Below are 17,823 nucleotides of genomic sequence, written 5' to 3'. Positions count from 1 at the left end.
AAAGGAGGCACTAACTGAAATAAAGAATAATTTACACAGATTCAGTAGTAGAGTAGGTAAAGCCAAGAAGCAAACCAATGACTTTGAATACAAGGAAGCAAAAAACACCCAATCAGAACAGCAAAAAGAAAAAAGAATCCAAAAAAATGAGGATAGTGTAAGGAGCCTCTGGGACAACTTCAAGCTTGCCAACATTTGCATCTTGGGGGTGCCAGAAGGAGAAGAGAGAGAACAAGAAATTGAAAACCTATTTGAAACAATAATGGCAGAAAACTTCCCTAACTTGATGAAGGAAACAGACATACACGTCCAGGAAGCACAGAGAGTCCCAAGCAAGATGAACCCCGAGAGGCCCACACCAAGACACATCATCATCAAAATGCAAAAGGTTCAAGACAAAGAGCGAGTTTTAAAAGCAGCAAGAGAAAAGCAGTTCGTTACCTACAAGGGGGTTCCCATAAGACTGTCAGCTGATTTCTCAAAAGAAACTTTGCAGGCCAGAAGGGAGTGGCAAGAAATATTCAGAGTGATGAAAAGCAAGAACCTACAACCAAGATTATGTTATCCTGCAAAGCTGTCATTTAGAATTGATGGCCATATAAAAAGTTTCCCAGACAGCCCTGGCCGGTTTGGCTCAGCGGTTAGAGCGTCGGCCTGCAGTACAGAGAGACCCGGGTTCGGTTCCTGCTAAGGGCACGTACCTCGATTGCAGTTTGTCCCTGGCCCTGGTTGGTCGTGCGGGTGGCAACCACTCGATGTGTCCCTTCACATCGATGTTTCTCTCTCTCTCTCTTCCTCTCTCTCCCTCCCGCTCTGTCTGAACAAAAAATGCAAAAAAATGTCCTAGGGTGAGGATAAAAAATAAAAATAAAAAAAAGTTTCCCAGACAAGAAAAAATTAAAGGAGTTCATCACTACCAAACCGTTATTATATGAAATGTTGAAGGGTCTTTTTTGAAGGAAAAGATAAAATATATGAACAAACAAAATGCAATGAATGCATATCTATCAGCAATAGAATCTACAAACAAAATGAACAAGCAAAACAGAAACATTCTCATAGATACAGAGGACATTTTGTTGGTTGCCAGATGGGAGGGGATTTGGGAGAATGGGTGAAAAAGGTGAAGAGATTAAGAAGAACAAATTGGTTGCTAAACTGAAAAACCTCAAAGGGAAGGGGGTTGGGGGGTGGGAAGAAATAAGCCAAAGAACTTATATGCATAACCAATGGACACAGACAACAGTGTGGGAAAAGGCAGGAGGGGGTGGGATTGGGAAGGAGGGGGTTAATGGGGGAAAATGAGGAATATCTGTAATACATTCAACAATAAAGATAAAAAAATAAAATAATTGATGTTCAGAAAAAAAACAACAAGAAAAAATGTTTTAAAGAGAGAATAAAAGCAAACCTATGAACTGAGAGAAAATATTTACAAATCACATATCCAAAAAAGAACTTGTATCCAGGATATATAAAGAATGTAGTAAGAAAACAAACCACCTCATTAAAAATGGACAAAAGATCCTGGCCGGTGTGGCTCAATGGTTGCGTGTTGACCCATGCACCAAGAGGTCGCCAGTTCAATGCCTGGTCATAGCATATGCCCAGGTTGTGGGTCCAATCCCCAGTGGGGGGCATGCAGGAGGCAGCCAACTGATGTTCTCTCTCATCGATGTTTCCATCTCTCTCTCCCTCTCCTTTCCTCTCTCTAAAATCAATAAAGAAAAAAAATTTTTAAATAAATAAATAAAATAAAAATGGGTGAAAGAGCCTGTCTGATGTGGCTCAGTGGGTTGAGTGTCCTCCCATGGACTGAGAGGTCCCAGTTGGACTCCTGGTCAGGGCACATGCCTGGGTTCCGGACTCGATCCCCAGTAGGATGGAGGAAGCAGCCAATCATCGATGTTTCTATCTCTCTCCCTTCCTCTCTCTCTAAAAAGAAAAAAAAAAAGGCAATAAAAACTTTTTTTTTTCATTTTTTATTCAGATAGAGCAGGAGGGAGAGAGAAGGAGAGAGAGAGAGAGAGAGAGATCGACGTGAAAGGGACACATCGAGTGGCCGCCACTTGCACGGCCCAACCAGGACCGGGGAAAAACTGCAGCTGAGGTATGTGTTCCCAGAAGGAACCGAACCTGGGTCTCTGTGGACTGCAGGCCGACGCTCTAACCGATGAGCAAAACCGGCCAGGGCAAAACATATTTTTTTTAAATGGGCAAAAGATATAAACACTTCACTAAAGAAGATACACCGATAGCACATAAAAAGATGCTCAACACCATTAATCATAAGGAAAATGCAAATTAAAATCACAATGAGACACTACTACATACCTACTAGAATGGCTAAAAAACAAAAACAAACAAACAAATCCCTGACATTGCCAAGTAATGAGAATGTGAAGCAAATGGAACTCTCATACATGGCTGGTGGAAATTTAAAATGGTACAGCCACTTTGAAAAACAATTTGGCTCTTTATTATAAAATTTAACATATATGATCCACAAATTTCACTCCTAAGTATTGACTACATAAGAAAAAAGAAGATTTATGTTCACACAAAAACCTGCACACAAGTGTTCAAAGCAGCTTCAACCATAATCACAAAAAACTGTGAATAACACAAGTATCTTTTACACTGTGATATAGTCATATTATCAAATACTAATCAGCAATAAAAAGGAATGAATAGCTGAAACACTCGACAACATGAATTAATTTCAAATGCTATACTAAGTGAAAGAAACCAAACTTAAAAGGCTACATTCTGTATGATTTATGTTTTCTAGAAAAGATAAAATTATGGAAACAGAAAACAATGACTGCCAACAATTGGGATGGAGGGAAGTGTTGACTACAAAGGTGTAATATGAAAGACTATTTTTTTTTTTTTTACTGATAGAGCTGTTCTTTATCTTGATTGTGGTAGTGACTGAATGATTATATGTAATTGTCTAAACCAGTGGTTCTCAACCTGGGGTGATTCTGCCCCATAGGAGATATTTGACAATGTCTAGAGACATTTTTACTTGTCACACCTCAAACAGAGAAGTGATGCTATTGGCAGCTATTCAGTAGACGCCAGAGATGCTACTAAACATTCTGTAGTTCAACAGGACACTCTCCATAGCAAAGAATGATCTGGTCCCAAATGCCAATAGTGCCAAGGTTCAGAAACCCTGGTCTAAACCAGAGGTCAGAAAACTATATAGCTCAAGGGTCAAATTCAGCCCATCACCTGTAATTCTACAGCCCACAAGCTAAGACTTTTTTTTTTTTAGGCTAAAGTCTGCTTTATGTATAGTAAGCAATATGACTTCTCTAATTCTTTTTTTTTTACGTGCCCCTAGCAGAGACCGAACCCAGGACTCTCTGGTCAGCAGGCCAAAGCTCCAACTGCTGAGCCAAATCGGCCAGGGCAAGTATTTTTTTTTTTTTTTTATCCTCACCTGAGGATATTTTTCCATTTTTTGTACAGATAGAGTGGGAGGGAGAGAGAGGAAAGGAGAGAGAGAGAGAAACATTGACGTGAAGGGACACATCGAGTGGCTGCCACCCGCACGACCAACCAGGGCCGGGGACAAACTGCAACCGAAGTACGTGCCCTTAGTGGGAACCGAACCCGGGTGTCTCCGGACCGCAGGCCGACGCTCTAACCGCTGAGCCAAACTGGCCAGGGCAAGTATGTTTTTTTTGTGTGTGTGGTTTTCTTTTGTTTGTTTTTTTTATCCTCACTCGAGGACATTTTTCTATTTTTTGTTCAGATAGAGTGGGAGGGAGAGAGAGGATGAGAGAGAGAGAAACATCGACGTGAAAGGGACACATCAAGTGGCTGCCACCCGCACGACCAACCACGGCCGGGGACAAACTGCAACTGAGGTACGTGCCCTTAGCGGGAACCGAACCCAGGTCTCTCAGGACCGCAGGCCGACGCCCTAACCACTGAGCCAAACCGGCCAGGGCAAGAATGGTTTTTATATTTTAAAATGATTAGAGAAGCCCTGGCTGGTTTGGCGCAGTGTTTGGAGTGTCGGCCTGCGGTCCAGAGAAACCCGGGTTCCGTTGCAGTTTGTTTTTATTATCTTGTGAATGTTCTGGTGCTCCAAAAGCAAAGTTGAGCACCTATGACAGGTTGTATATCATCAAAGCCTAAACTATTTGCTATCTAGCTCTTTATAGTTTAGTTTGCTAATTGATAGTCTAAACCCGTAGAAATGTTCACCAAAAAAATTAATTTACTTATGTAAAAATTGTAAAGTGAATTTTATTTATTTATTTATTTTTGTTCATCCTCATCCGAGGATATTTTTCTATTGGTTTTTAGAGAAAGCGGAAGGGGGAGGAGGGATGGGAAAAGAGAGAGAGAGAAACATCAGTGAGAGACACACATTGATTGGTTGCCTCCCACATGACCCCAACCAGGGCCAGGGATCAAACCTGCAACCCTGGTATGTGCCCTTGACCAGAATTGAACCTGTGACTCTTTGGTCCACAGGCCAACACTCTAACTGCTGAGCCAAACCAGCCAGGGCTGACTTTCCTTTTTTAAAGGAATTGGCATCATGGCAGATCTAGTGTTCCCCTAAATTATCAAATTTGGATGATCTTTGATTTCTTTTTGTTTTTTTATAGTTACTTTATTTATTTATTTATTTATTTATTTATTTATTTATTTATTTTTATCCTCACCCGAGAACATTTTTCGATATTTTGTTCAGATAGAGTGGGAGGGAGAGAGAGAAAGAGAAACATCAATGTGAAAGGGACACATCGAGTGGTTGCCACCCACACGACCCAACCAGGGCCAGGGACAAACTGCAACCGAGGTACACGCCCTTAGCGGGAACCGAACCCGGGTATCTCCAGACCGCAGGCCAATGCTCTAACTGCTGAGCCAAACCAGCCAGGGCTGATTTCTGTCTTTAACTAGATAGACCATTTAAATCAGTGGTTCTCAACCTTCCTAAATGCCGTTACCCTTTAATACAGTTCCTCACGTTGTGGTGACCTCCAACCATAAAATTATTTTCGTTGCTACTTCATAACTGTAATTTTACTACTGTTATGAATTGCCATCGGAAATATATGTTTTCCAATGGTCTTAGGCAACCCCTGTGAAAGGGTCATTTGACCCCCAAAGGGGTCGCGACCCACAGGTTGAGAACTGCTGATTTAGATAAAAAGGCCTTTTGAAAAGATGATGTGGGAATCCTAGAATTATTTGCTCCAAGTTTACAGAATTTATAGAGCCACATTGACTGGTTGCCTCCCACATGACCCAACCAGGGCCAGGGATGAACTGCAACTGAGGTACATGCCCTTAACTGGAATCAAACCCGCGACTCATTGGTCCGAGGGCCGACACTCTAACCGCTGAGTCAAACCGGCCAGCACAAGAGCTTTAAACCTGATATTCCTATGGCCAAAATTAAATTATCCACCTCTCAATTCAAGCTGCTTTGGGAACCATGAGAAATCCCTGCTCAGAAAGCTGATCCCTGAAAGACAGAGTGATGGTTGGAGTACCCCAAGATGCTAAAATTTCCTGCAGTTATCAAATGCCAAAACAGGAAGGTGCCCAGGGAAGACATGTTACTCCTATTGATCTCCTTCTGAAAGGTATTTCAGTGGAATGGAACTGAAAATAGCTGACCTCAATAGCTCAATTTCAGAAGAGTTAACAAAACAATTCATTGTAATTATATTTGGGCAATTCCTGTATGTTCCCTGAATGATCTGTAGAAAATAGAGCATCCTGTTTCTCCCTGCATCTGTACCATCTTTAACCTCCATCTCTGTTCCTAAGGCCTCATCAGTAGTCACTAGGACAGCTGTTACAGGCTCCTTGCTGGGTACCCCCCAACTCTTGTGTTCCTGCTGACTCCAAGCCCTCCTTCTCTGTAGTCAAACAGATCATTTGAAAACACATTGGTTACCATATCACTCCCTGCCTAGAAATGTTTGACAGCTCTCTGTTATTTACAAAATCCAAACTCCATAATTTGACAATCAAATTCCTTCAAAATCGTATCCCCACTTCTCTTTCTAACACCCTATACTTGTACCACACCAGGCAATTTCCCCTTCTTCACCTGTGACTTGAGCATGCCAGCCTCTGTGCCCATGCTCACACCTTTTTCTTCCCCCTGGAATGCCCTCTTCACCTCATCTCCAAACATGAAGCCTTTCTTCAAAGGTCAGCCCAAACGTCACCTTCTTCAAGAAGCCTTTCTTGAACTCACTTCTAATCTCCCAGAACACTTTGTTAGTTAGTCTCCTGGTTGTGCTCTGCTTTATAAGGTAGCTATTTGTACTCTCCCCCACGGGACAGTAGGCATCTTAAGAAAGGCCTCACCCTGGCCAATTTGGCTCAGCGGTTAGAGCGTTGGCCCTTGGTCTCTCACACATCGATGTTCCTCTCTCTCACTCTCTTTTCCTTCCTCCCTCCCACTGAAAATCAATGGAAAAACATCCTCGGGTGAGGATTAAAAAAGGAAAGAAAGAAAGCCCTGTATTCTAGTGTGTAGCATGTAGCAGGGGCTGGTAACCATTAGTGACTGATTAACAAACTGCAGATTACAGGCTAACAAGAGCATAGATCAGAGTAAGAGAACTGGGATGTAGGGAGAACCACAAATCATTATCCAAAAAGAATTGTCAACAAGGTCAAAGACTTAGCTATCATCTTAACAATAGCTCACAAGGCCTGGGCATTGCACTAGGCATTATCACATTTACTCATCACATCCATTCTATGATACAGGTACTATTATCATCAACATTTTTTAGATGACAAACAGACTGGGAGAGAGCAAATTCATTGTTATAGCCACTGGACTCCTTGTTGGTCTTTTGAACACGTCCCACATACTCCCACCGCAAATCTTTATAGTTGCTCTACCCTCTGCCTGAAACATTCTTTCCCCAAGTATAGGCAGAGCTTGCTTCCTCCCTTCTTGTAAGTCTCTGTTCAAATATCACCTTACCAATGAGGTCTTCTCTGTCCACCTTACATAAAATGACAAATAAGCCCCGTGGCACTCCCATGTCATCTTACCTTCTTTATCTCCATAGCACTTACCTGTCACACTACATAATTTACTTGTATATTTTCAATCTCCTCCCACTAGATTATAAGTTCTATGGTCATACAACTGGTCAGAGGCAAATCTAAGATGCAAACCCAGATTCTTTTTTTTTTATCCTTACCTGAGGACATTTTTTCCATTTTTGTTCAGATAGAATGGGAAGGAGAGAAAGGAAGAGAGAGAGAGAGAGAGACATCGATGTGAAAGGGGCACATCGAGTGGCTGCCACCCGCACAACCCAACCAGGGCTGGGGACAAACTGCAACCGAGGTACGCGCCCTTAGCGGGAACCAAACCCGGGTCTCTCTGGACCGCAGGCCGATGCTCTAACCGCTGAGCCAAACTGGCCAGGGCGCAAACCCAGATTCTGACTCCAAAGCCAGATTACAATGTTATTGCCATGTAGTACAAACTGAATAGGCTTGGTCAACATGATCCCCAAAGGCAAATCCTTTAGATCATGTGAAAGCTTTAGGGAGGCTGATTTCATCTTAGTATGAGTATGATCCAATTATTAGCTAGGGTTCTCACTGCCTCTTATGAACCAGATAAGGCCCTGGCTGGTCTGGCTCAGTTGGCTGAGCATCATCCACTGCACCAAAAGGTCACAGATTCAATTCCTGGTCAGTGTACATACCCAAGTTGCAGGTTCAATCCTCAACTGATCATGGATGTTTCTCTCTCTCTTCCTTCCTCTTCCTTTAAAATATATACATATATTTAATTATATATATAAAGATATATATATGTATATATCTTTAAAAAGAACCAGAGAAGCCCTGGCCAGTTTGGCTCAGCGATTAAAGCATTGGCCTGCAGACCAATGAGTCGCAGGTTCGATTCCAGTCAAAGGCACATTCCTTGGTTGCAGTTTGTCCCCAGCCCTGGTCAGGGTCGTGTGGGAGGCAACCAATTGATGTGTCTCTCTCACATTGATGTTTCTCTTTCTCTCTCTCGCTCTCCCTCTCTCTCTCTCCTTCCCACTCTATCTGAAAATAAATAGAAAAATATCCTCAGGTGAGGATTAAAAAATAATAATAAAAAAATAAAAAGAATCAAATAAGATTGGTCAAATCCTCATTTCAAAGATTTCCTCCAAATATTCCCAAAGATTACTGAAAATGATCAGGGCAATTATATTGTTCTAATCACCTCTGTCTCTGAATCTATGCTTCCACTATCTAAACTTAGCTTACGGATTGCCTCACACCTCACATGTGGTATCCCTGTCCTGCACCTGATCCTCAACCTTTTCTATAACTACTATTACACATTTAAAAAATAATCACTTACCAGAAGGCTTTGTTACCAAACTTTACTGAAGATTCATGAGACAGAGGAACTTAGCATAACCACAGAAAACCCTCCAAATTTAGTATTAGACATTCTTGTTCTTTTTTTCTTTTTTAACTTTTTTTTATCCTCACCCGAGGACATTTTCCCATTTTTTATACAGATAGAGTGGGAGGGAGGGAGAGGAAGAGAGAGAGAGAGAAACATCGACATGAAAGGGACACATCGAGTGGCTGCCACCCGCACGACCAACCAGGGCCGGGAACAAACTGCAACGGAGGTACATGCCCTTAGCGGGAACCGAACCCGGGTCTCTCTGGACCGCAGGCCGACGCTCTAACCGCTGAGCCAAACTGGCCAGGGCGTAGACATTCTTGTTCTTAAAAGCCCTTCTGCTACTATGCCATATTATTTGAGTTTCCTTCCTCTTGCCCTTCTTTGTCAACAGCCCTCCCTTCCTGGCTCCCAAATCCTCAAAGGCAAAAACAAACAAACACCTATTATGTTCTTCAAATCATTTAGCTCTGTCCTGCCCCTAAACTCAGCTTTTAATTTTTTTTTTTTTAATCTTCACCCGAGGACATTTTTCCATTTTTTGTTCAGATAGAGTGGGAGGAAGAGAGAAAGAGAGAAACATCAACATGAAAGGGACACGTCGAGTGGTTGCCACCCACACAACCCAACCAGGGCTGGGGACAAACTACAACCGAGGTACGTGCCCTTAGCGGGAACCAAACCCAGGTCTCTCTGGACCGCAGGCCAACGCTCTAACCGCTGAGCCAAACTGGCCAGGGCAAACTCAGCTTTTTAAAAATAACACTATTTTATTGTTGACACTATTACAGATGTCCCCATTCCCACCCACCTTTGCCAGCCTCCGCACCCCTTTCCCTCTGGCCATCACCACACCATTTTCTGTGTCCATGGGTTACACATATATGCTAAATTCAGCTTCTTTAACCTCTCCCTTTTATATAGCCAAGGATTTGGCCAAAATACTTGGGTCATCAGATAAGATTCTTCCCATCTTTTGTCTTATTTTCAGGCATGGGGGTAGTTTGGTTCGAGTTCATGAGAAAGAAAAGTGCTGACTCTTCACAGATGGGCCAGATTACTTCTAAAGGCAGTGAGTGCCTCATCCCTGGAATTATGCAAGTTTAGGCTGGACTGATATCTGAATAAAATACATGGAGATTTGTGTGTAAAACATGAATAAAGAAGATGGTGAAGATCCTTCAACCTTCACAACTTACAATTCTTTTTTTTTTTTTTTATCCTCACCTGAGGACATTTTTCCATTTTTTGTTCAGGTAGAGTGGGAGGGAGAGAGAGGAACAGAGAGAGAGAGAAACATCGATGTGAAAGGAACACATCGAGTGGCTGCCACCCGCACAACCGACCAGGGCCGGGGACAAACTGCAACCGAGGTACATGCCCTTAGCGGGAACCGAACTCTGGTCTCTCAAGACCGCAGGCCGATGCTCTAACCGCTGAGCCAAACCGGCCAGGGCACAACTTACAATTCTTTAAAAATTCAGGTACATTTGCCTTTTCTGAACACCATGCAAAACCATAGGACTTTTTCTTTTTCTTTTTCTCCTTACCCGAGGACACTTTTCCTTTTTTTGTTCAGATACAGTGGGAGGGAGAGAGAGGAAGAGAGAGAAAAACATCTACGTGAAAGGGACTCATCCAGTGGTCGCCACCCGCACGACCCAACCAGGGTCGGGGACAAACTGCAACCAAGGTACGTGCCCTTAGCCCTGGCCGGTTTGGCTCAGCGGTTAGAGCGTCCGCCTGGGGTCCGAAGAGGCCCGGGTTCGGTTCCCGCTAAGGGCATGTACCTCGGTTGCAGTTTGTCCCCGGCCCTGGTTGGTCGTGCGGGTGGCAGCCACTCGATGTGTCCCTTTCACATCGATGTTTCCCTCTCTCTCCCTCCCACTCTGTCTGTACAAAAAATGGAAAAATGTCCTCGGATGAGGATTAAAAAAAAAAAAAAAGGTACGTGCCCTTAGCGGGAACAGAACGCCGGGTCTCTCTGGACCGCAGGCCGATGCTCTAACCACTGAGCAAAGCCAGCCAGGGCTGTCTTTTTGTGGGTGTGTGGTATGTGCCCTTAGCGGGAACCGAACCTGGGTCTCTCTGGACCACAGGCTGATGCTCTAACCGCTGAGCCAAACTGGCCAGGGCTCACGGGTTAGCAACATTTTTGACAGAACTTTTCCCCAATTATCCACAGAAAGATCAGTTTTTCTTGTAATTGCCAATCCTCCCTTAGAAAGAATTCATTACTTTATCACATGATGCTTCCTTTTTTAAAAAGTAAAACTAAACCTGGGAACAGAGCATAAACTTGTGTTGAACCCTGATGGGAAAATGAACAGGCACTGGGCTTCCAGCTGCCAGTGAAGAAGAGACAGTGCCAAAGGGAATCTCAGGCTAAGGATGCCAGAGACTGCGGTAGAAGTGCCCTCGTTTCAGGCCTAAAATGTCTGCGAGAATTCTAGCCTGCCACTTTTTGGGTTTTGTAGACACATTCTGCCTTGAGCCCCCTCAGATGACAAGGTCACCCTAACTGCAGGCAATGGCCAATTGCCAACAATTGCTGGTTGAGGAGACAGAAAACAAGATTATGCTTCTATGACAACACAAATGGCACCACCTCCAGGAAGCTTCCCCTGCCCCTTTCCCTAAACCCACTACCCCTCCAGATTGCATTTCTCCCTCAAGGAACCATGTCCCTGGTGTTTTCCTTGTCCTCTTAGAGCAAATTTCACCTTTAATGATGTGGCAGCTGGTATTTTGAGAAGACATCACATAGACCTTTATTCATGTCATGCCTCTGCCTCTCAATTCCTGAGCCTCAATTTCCTCAGCTGTAAAATGGAGACAGTAATCTCAACAGCAAAGATCACTGCCCATCTCCTGGGACTCTCTTTGGAAACAATCTGACAACCTAATCCTCAAGCTCTTATAACATGATTGTGCCCAAAGAAACCACCTGTCCGCCAAGAACCACAAAAGAACACTCACTAGGCCCAGCCCAGCAGTGGCAACCCCCACCCTCACTTCCCCACCCAGACCTCTAGCCAGCCGCAGCCAGGGAACAGACAGCCAGCAGTGCCTAATGATATCCCTCCCATATTCTGGACAAAGTAATTGCCAGGTGGGATGACAGGACCCCAATTATTGAGGGTCTGTCCAGGGGTGTGGTTACAGGCATGTCCAAAACTGAACTCAGCTTCCCCTCAAATGTGTTACTCTTTCCACTCCCTGTCTCAGAGAGTAGCACCACCCCAGGACCCAAGTTGAAAGTCAGGATGCAGTCCTCACACCTCCCTTTCACTCATGTCTTCCATTCAATCCATTACCAAGCCCTGTCATTTCTACCTGTCAGATCCATCCATTTCTTTCTGTTCCAAGGCTGCTGCTACAGTTCATGCTGCTATCCTCCTCACAGGTCTCCTTGTCTCCGCATCTCCACAGGGCCCCATAGGGAGCCTATCTCCTCCTGTAGCTACTGAAAAACCAACAGCTCTCCGTGAGAAAACCAGCCTCAGTCATTTAGGCCCCGACCATGCCCCGTCTGGCCCCAGCTTCCCTTTCTAATCATCTCATCTCTTTCCACTCCCTGCCTCACACCTTGTATTTTTCCCAAATTCACTGTCCTGTTTCTCACCTGTTTTTGTTCTTGTTATTCCCTGTCAGTAATGTCCTTATCTTCCTCTTTTCTACTGACCAGCTCCTACTCCTGTTTTAAGACTTAGCTCAGCCCTGGCCGGTTTGGCTCAGTGGGTAGAGCATTGGCCCGCAGACCGGAGAGTCCTGGGTTTGGTTCTCGCTAAGGGCACATACCTCAGTTGCAGGCCCTGGTTGGGGTCATGTGGGTGGCAGCCAGTCAATATGTCTCTCTCATGTCGATGTTTCTGTCACTCCCTCCTGCTCTGACAATAAAAACAAAAAAAAAGTTATTGGGTGAGGATAAAAAAAAAAGACTTAGCTCAGATTTCCACTCTTCCAGAGATTTTTTGTTCCCACATTTCCTCCTACACACCCAAACTAATCTAAGCATTCTCATTGCTGCCATTTACAGAGCAATATTCCAAGCACCTTTGATGTTTTAACTCATTTAATCCTCACAACAAACCCTGTACCTAGGTTCCCTTGTTATTCTTATTTTGCAGATAAGAAAACGGAGGCTTGTAGAAGTTACAGCAAAATTTCCAAGGCCAAATCTAGCAGCACTGAACCCCAGGTCTATTTACTTTTTTTTTTTTTTTTTTTTTAATAAAAAGCTGTATTGTCCTTTTCTGATTATAAAGGTACCAAGAAAAAGTAAACATCTCTTTTGTCAAGTATGAATACCCTTGGTCTGGCATACAGTAAGCACTCAATAAATGCCATCTCTCCATGCCCATACATACATGCTGATTTGGATGGTATTTTGCATAAACTGCTCACACCATTCCTGCAGTTCTGTTTCCTGAAGCTGGACTCTTGGAAGGGAACAGAACACTCCCACTCCTCTACCTCTTCTCCCTCTCCATCTGCCCAGGCTCTCAGGCTTCTGGGATGTAACTCCACCTTGACATCCCTGGAGGCGAGGGCAGGGCTCAGCATACTGTTTTGTTTTGTTTTATCTTCACCCGAGGACATGTTTCCATTTTTTGCACAGATAGAGTTGGAGGATAGAGTTGGAGGGAGAGAGAGGAAGAGAGAGAGAGAGAGAAACATCAACGTGAAAGAGACACATCGAGTGGCTGCCACCTGCACGACCAACCAGGGCCAGGGACAAACTGCAACCGAGGTACATGCCCTTAGCGGGAACCGAACCCGGGTCTCTCCGACCGCAAGCCGATGCTCTAACCGCTGAGCCAAACCGGCCAGGGCAGCATACTGTTCTTAGTGTCCAAACCACTGCTGCACAGAGAGTAGGCAAGGCACCCAGCCCCCCTCAGGCTTGGGGCCGACCCTCCTAGCCCCAGGCTCAACAGCCCTAAATCTTCAGATCTCCATACCAAAAATAACCTCAGGCCTGGACCTGAGACCAGGGTCCCACCTGCCCAAGGGGCCTTCCACTCCCCACACCCCTAAGTCGGACTCTCGGTGGCTTCCCCTCTTCCACTTGGGAGGGTCTTCCAGACCACGACTTCCACTCCCTACCCAGCGCGGTAGTTAATTACAGCCCAATCCCTGCCCAGCCCCGTGACTCCCACATTCGCCCCATCCCGAACCACAGGATCTGCTAACCGGGAAAGCATCCCCCACCTCCTGGTTCTAGGCCCTGGCGCCCTTAGGCCAGGGCCGGCTGGAGGAAGCACTTCCAGCCAAGTGCTTGCGCCTGGGGCGTCGCGCTTTAAGGGAAAGAATGCGGAGAATAAATCCACTGCGGACCAGAGAGTCTGAGGTTCGGTTCCCGCTAGGGTACGTACCAAAAAATAAAATTAAATAAATAAATAAAGTTATTGCAATAATCATAACCTGCATGTCTTTTTCCATACAAATAACTGTAAATCTACTTTTGCCCCATCCTGTATAGGATGTCAAATGTGAGCCTTATTTCTATTTCCTAGTCTGTATATTCTCCCATGAAGCTACCTGACACTTTCTCTGGAAGCTGAGAATAGGGATACCTGAAGTTAGAACTGATCTGGACAAAACCAGGACTGTGAAATACTAAAAGCTGCACTTAGGACCCAATTATGGACTTCAAAAGAGAGCAAAGGAGGTTTGAGGCCTAGAGAGGGACAGCATTTGCCAAAGATCACACAGCAGATATAAGCAGGTAGAAGAGCAGGCAAGCCGGGAGAGAGAGGCAAATGAGGATGTGGAGAGAGGTCGGGGCTGAGATATTGAGCTGAATTCAAGGACAAGAAAGATCTCCAGCTGACACTGCTCCATTTCCCATGCCCCGCAGGACTTGGCATTTGCTTCTCTCTGGAGTTGCTCCTTCTGGGTTCCTGAGTTTGCAGTTAGTTTCGGAGGAATGCTAGGTAAATATCCCTGTTGTTTCCTGATTAACCAACCCCATAATCAGATAAGGGTCTCCATACAAAGTTCTGCCTCAAAGTTGGCTCCTTTTGTAAAGATGCTCCACTCCAGCCACCACCCTAGACAGATGCCCTCCACAAGTTTCCCTCTCAGGGTCTTGCTGGGGGCTCTGAACCCCACCCCACAGGGTGGCTTTTGTGTATACCATGTTGCTCAAGGCACAGCATCTTCTTTGAAGACTGCTCCTCCCAGCAGCCCCAAGAAAAATGTGGTATATGGACTTTTTTCTGTTTTTTACCTTTTTCTTCCCATAAAAAAACAGACATGGGTTATTATTTTAATGTAATAGAGAGTGTTACTAATCTTTGAAAATGTCCTGGGCTGATATTAACCCCAATCACGGGAAAGCAGGAGGCATTGAGGCCAGTGTATTATGCTACTTGATTTTTTTCTTTTTTATCCTCACCCGAGGACATTTTTCTATTTATCTTCAGATAGAGCAGAAGGGAGAGAGGAAGAGAGAGAGAAACATTGATGTGAGAGAGACACATCTAGTGGTTGCCACCCATACGACCCCAACTGGGGCTGGGGACAAACTGCAACGGAAGTACGTGCCCTTAGTGGGAACCAAACCCAGGACTCTCTGGTCCCCGGGCCGACGCTCTAACTGCTGAGCCAAATCGGCCAGGGATGATTTTTTTCTTTAGGTTATGTTTTCTTTATTTATGTAGTTCCCCACTTTCTATCCCCACCTGCCACCCATTCCCCTCATCCTCAGGAACCAGGACTGTGTCCTCATGTATAAGGTCTGTCTTCTTTCTGGTTAATTATAGATTTATTACCTCACCCTAAACTCATGTGTCCCAAGCTCTCTGCCTCTTCTTTAGTGTTCATGTATGAACTTCGTTGTCCATCACCAATGGGAATCTTCTAGTTTAGACATCCACCTAAAGATAAGGGCTTCACTAATTGACGTCTCAAAACTTCCAGTTCAAGGATACTAAACTTGTGATTTAGGACTCAGTGTTGCCAGAATTCTGCATTTCTAAGATTCTGTAACTCAGATTTCACAGCGCTAGAATTCTATAATGCTAAGATTCCATGACTATGGATTCTAGGCATTTAGAATTTTATGATTTTTGTGTTTCATAAATTTGTCATTGACATAGTGACAATATCCAGTACCCACTTGGCTGGAGTTCTTGTGACTTCTTTCCAGAGGAGGCAGGTCTTGGCTCTGGGCTCATTTCTCTGAATTCACTGAGAGCAGACAAAGGAGATGGCTGGATAGGTGAAGGATAGCAATGCCACCTACCTGGATCTCCATCAGTGGGATATGCCCAGGGCAGCCCAGTCCTAGGCCCCAGCACTCAGCCCATCCACCAACTCCCTCCAAACCCCTCATTAAGGCTCCAGTATCTGAGGGTAGCAGGAAAAGCAGGCTCCTTTGCAGCCCTCCCACCCAACTGCCTTTCCTTCCTGGCCTGCCCCATGCTCCAGAGAAAGTTTACTGAGAGCCTGGCCTGGCCAAAGGAGCAGAGGGGGAGGTAGGATTAAGCAATGGGCAGAGAGCCAATGGAGGAGATCTGGGAGATTCTCTAGGGAGCTATGCAGCTTTCCCTGAAGGTAAGGAAGGAACAGAAGCCGGAAGTGGGGGTGTGGGTGAGGGCACTAGTAAGGGTGGGGTGACCGGTATTGCATTGTGGGGCTGGAGCTGGGCTTCCTGCCATTGACCCATTGGTGACAAGTGACCTCCAGCCTGGCGCCCTGGGGCAGTCTAGTTGAGCCTCTACCATTTAATTTAGGTTCCTGGAGTCAGACTCCCAGGAAAATCCCCTAGTGCAGGAGTCAGGGGTGGGAAACCTGATCCTCCAGAGTTCCTTCTTGGGAGGGCCTAGTCAGGCCAAGAAAGGGGGCAGGACTTTCCAAGGATCACTGGAACTCAGGGCTCCTGCCTCCAATCCTAAACTGTTCCCCCCAAATTCCAAAGGGTCCCCGTATTACATACTGCTCCCCCAATGGTTTGGCCAGACTCTGGGCTAGAGGAGGAGCCTGCCTCCAAGCCACCTCCCCAGAGCTGTCTGGACACCCCCTCCAGCTCTGAGGGCTTGGTTGAAGCTGCCAAACCTGATTTTCCTGTGGCTGCCTAGACTGACTGGAGCAGGAAACCCTCCTCCAGGCATGGACCCCTCAGGCCACCATCCTCCTCCCCCCACTGGTCTTCTACTCCCACTCCCCTGCCTCTCCCTCACCTGTGCCACCACCACTTCCCCTGTTTGCTGGGGCTGGGAGGTGTGGTCCAGTGCTCCACCACTCTGGGTCTCAGTTTTGTTTATTTGTTTTAATCCTCACCCGAGGATATTTTTCCATTGATTTTTTTTTTTTATAGAGTTTGAGAGAGGGAAACAGAGAGAGAGAGAGAAACATCTATTGGTTGCCTCCTGCACGACCCCAACCAGGGATCGAACCCGCAAGTGAGGTACGTGCCCTTGACTGACTCTTTGGTCCGCAGGCTGGAGCTCTAACTGCTGAGCCAAACTGGCCAGAGCAAGGTCTCAGTTTTGTTTTGTTTTTGATCCAGCTTTTGTGTGTGTGTGTGTGTGTGATGAAATATACATGACATAAAATATACCATATTAAGCATTTTTAAGTGTACAGTTCAGTGACACTAAGTATGTTCACATCGTTGTGCAACTACCACCACCATCCATCTCCAAACAGAAACTCTGTACCTATTAAATAGTAACTCTCCATTCCTCCCTCCCCTCAGCCCTTGCAACCAGTTTTATTTTATGTCTCCATGACCTTGACTACTCAGTTTTCTCATCTACAAATCAACTGTGGGGAGGTTCCAAAGAAAAGATGGATGTGAATAGCAGTGGGCCACCCCTTGAGTGGTGGGTTGGTGCAATGTTGGGAGCACAGCCTGGGGTCTGAGAAGGAAGCCCTGCTCTGTGAAATTCTGGAGGTGTGGTTGTTAGGGTGAAAGGCACAGGGGAAGGGAGTATGCCCCTCTGGTTTCAGGTGATCTCTATGGGAGACTGAAAGACAGAGAACATCACCCCAGATTAAGTCCCGTTGTTACCAGTGTTCAGAGCCCTCACCACAATTTAGTGCAGTGCCTTGCTGTGATCTGTTTAATGTCCATCTCCCATGGAGCTGTAACTCCCACCAGGAAGAACTCCCACTGTCTTGCTCACTGCTCTATCTCCAAAACTCAGCACCCTCCCTGGCACATAGCAGGCACTATTGACTGAAACAGAGTTTCAGATTGAAAAACAGAAGCAGAGGCACTCCAGGGGCTGGAGACCAGCCAGGTCAGCTCACCTAACCCAGGCCCCTGCTCCAAGCTGCCACGCAATCCCAGCCTTCTCCTCTGGCCTGGGAGCCCCGTATTCTCAGCTTCCAGGGAGCTCTGGCAGAATGGGAGAGAGTGAGCTGTACCCAGT

Source organism: Molossus molossus, unplaced genomic scaffold (genome assembly GCF_014108415.1).
Source record: "Molossus molossus isolate mMolMol1 unplaced genomic scaffold, mMolMol1.p scaffold_m16_p_12, whole genome shotgun sequence".
Lineage (NCBI taxonomy): Eukaryota > Metazoa > Chordata > Mammalia > Chiroptera > Molossidae > Molossus > Molossus molossus.
This window is presented reverse-complemented; position numbering follows the sequence as displayed.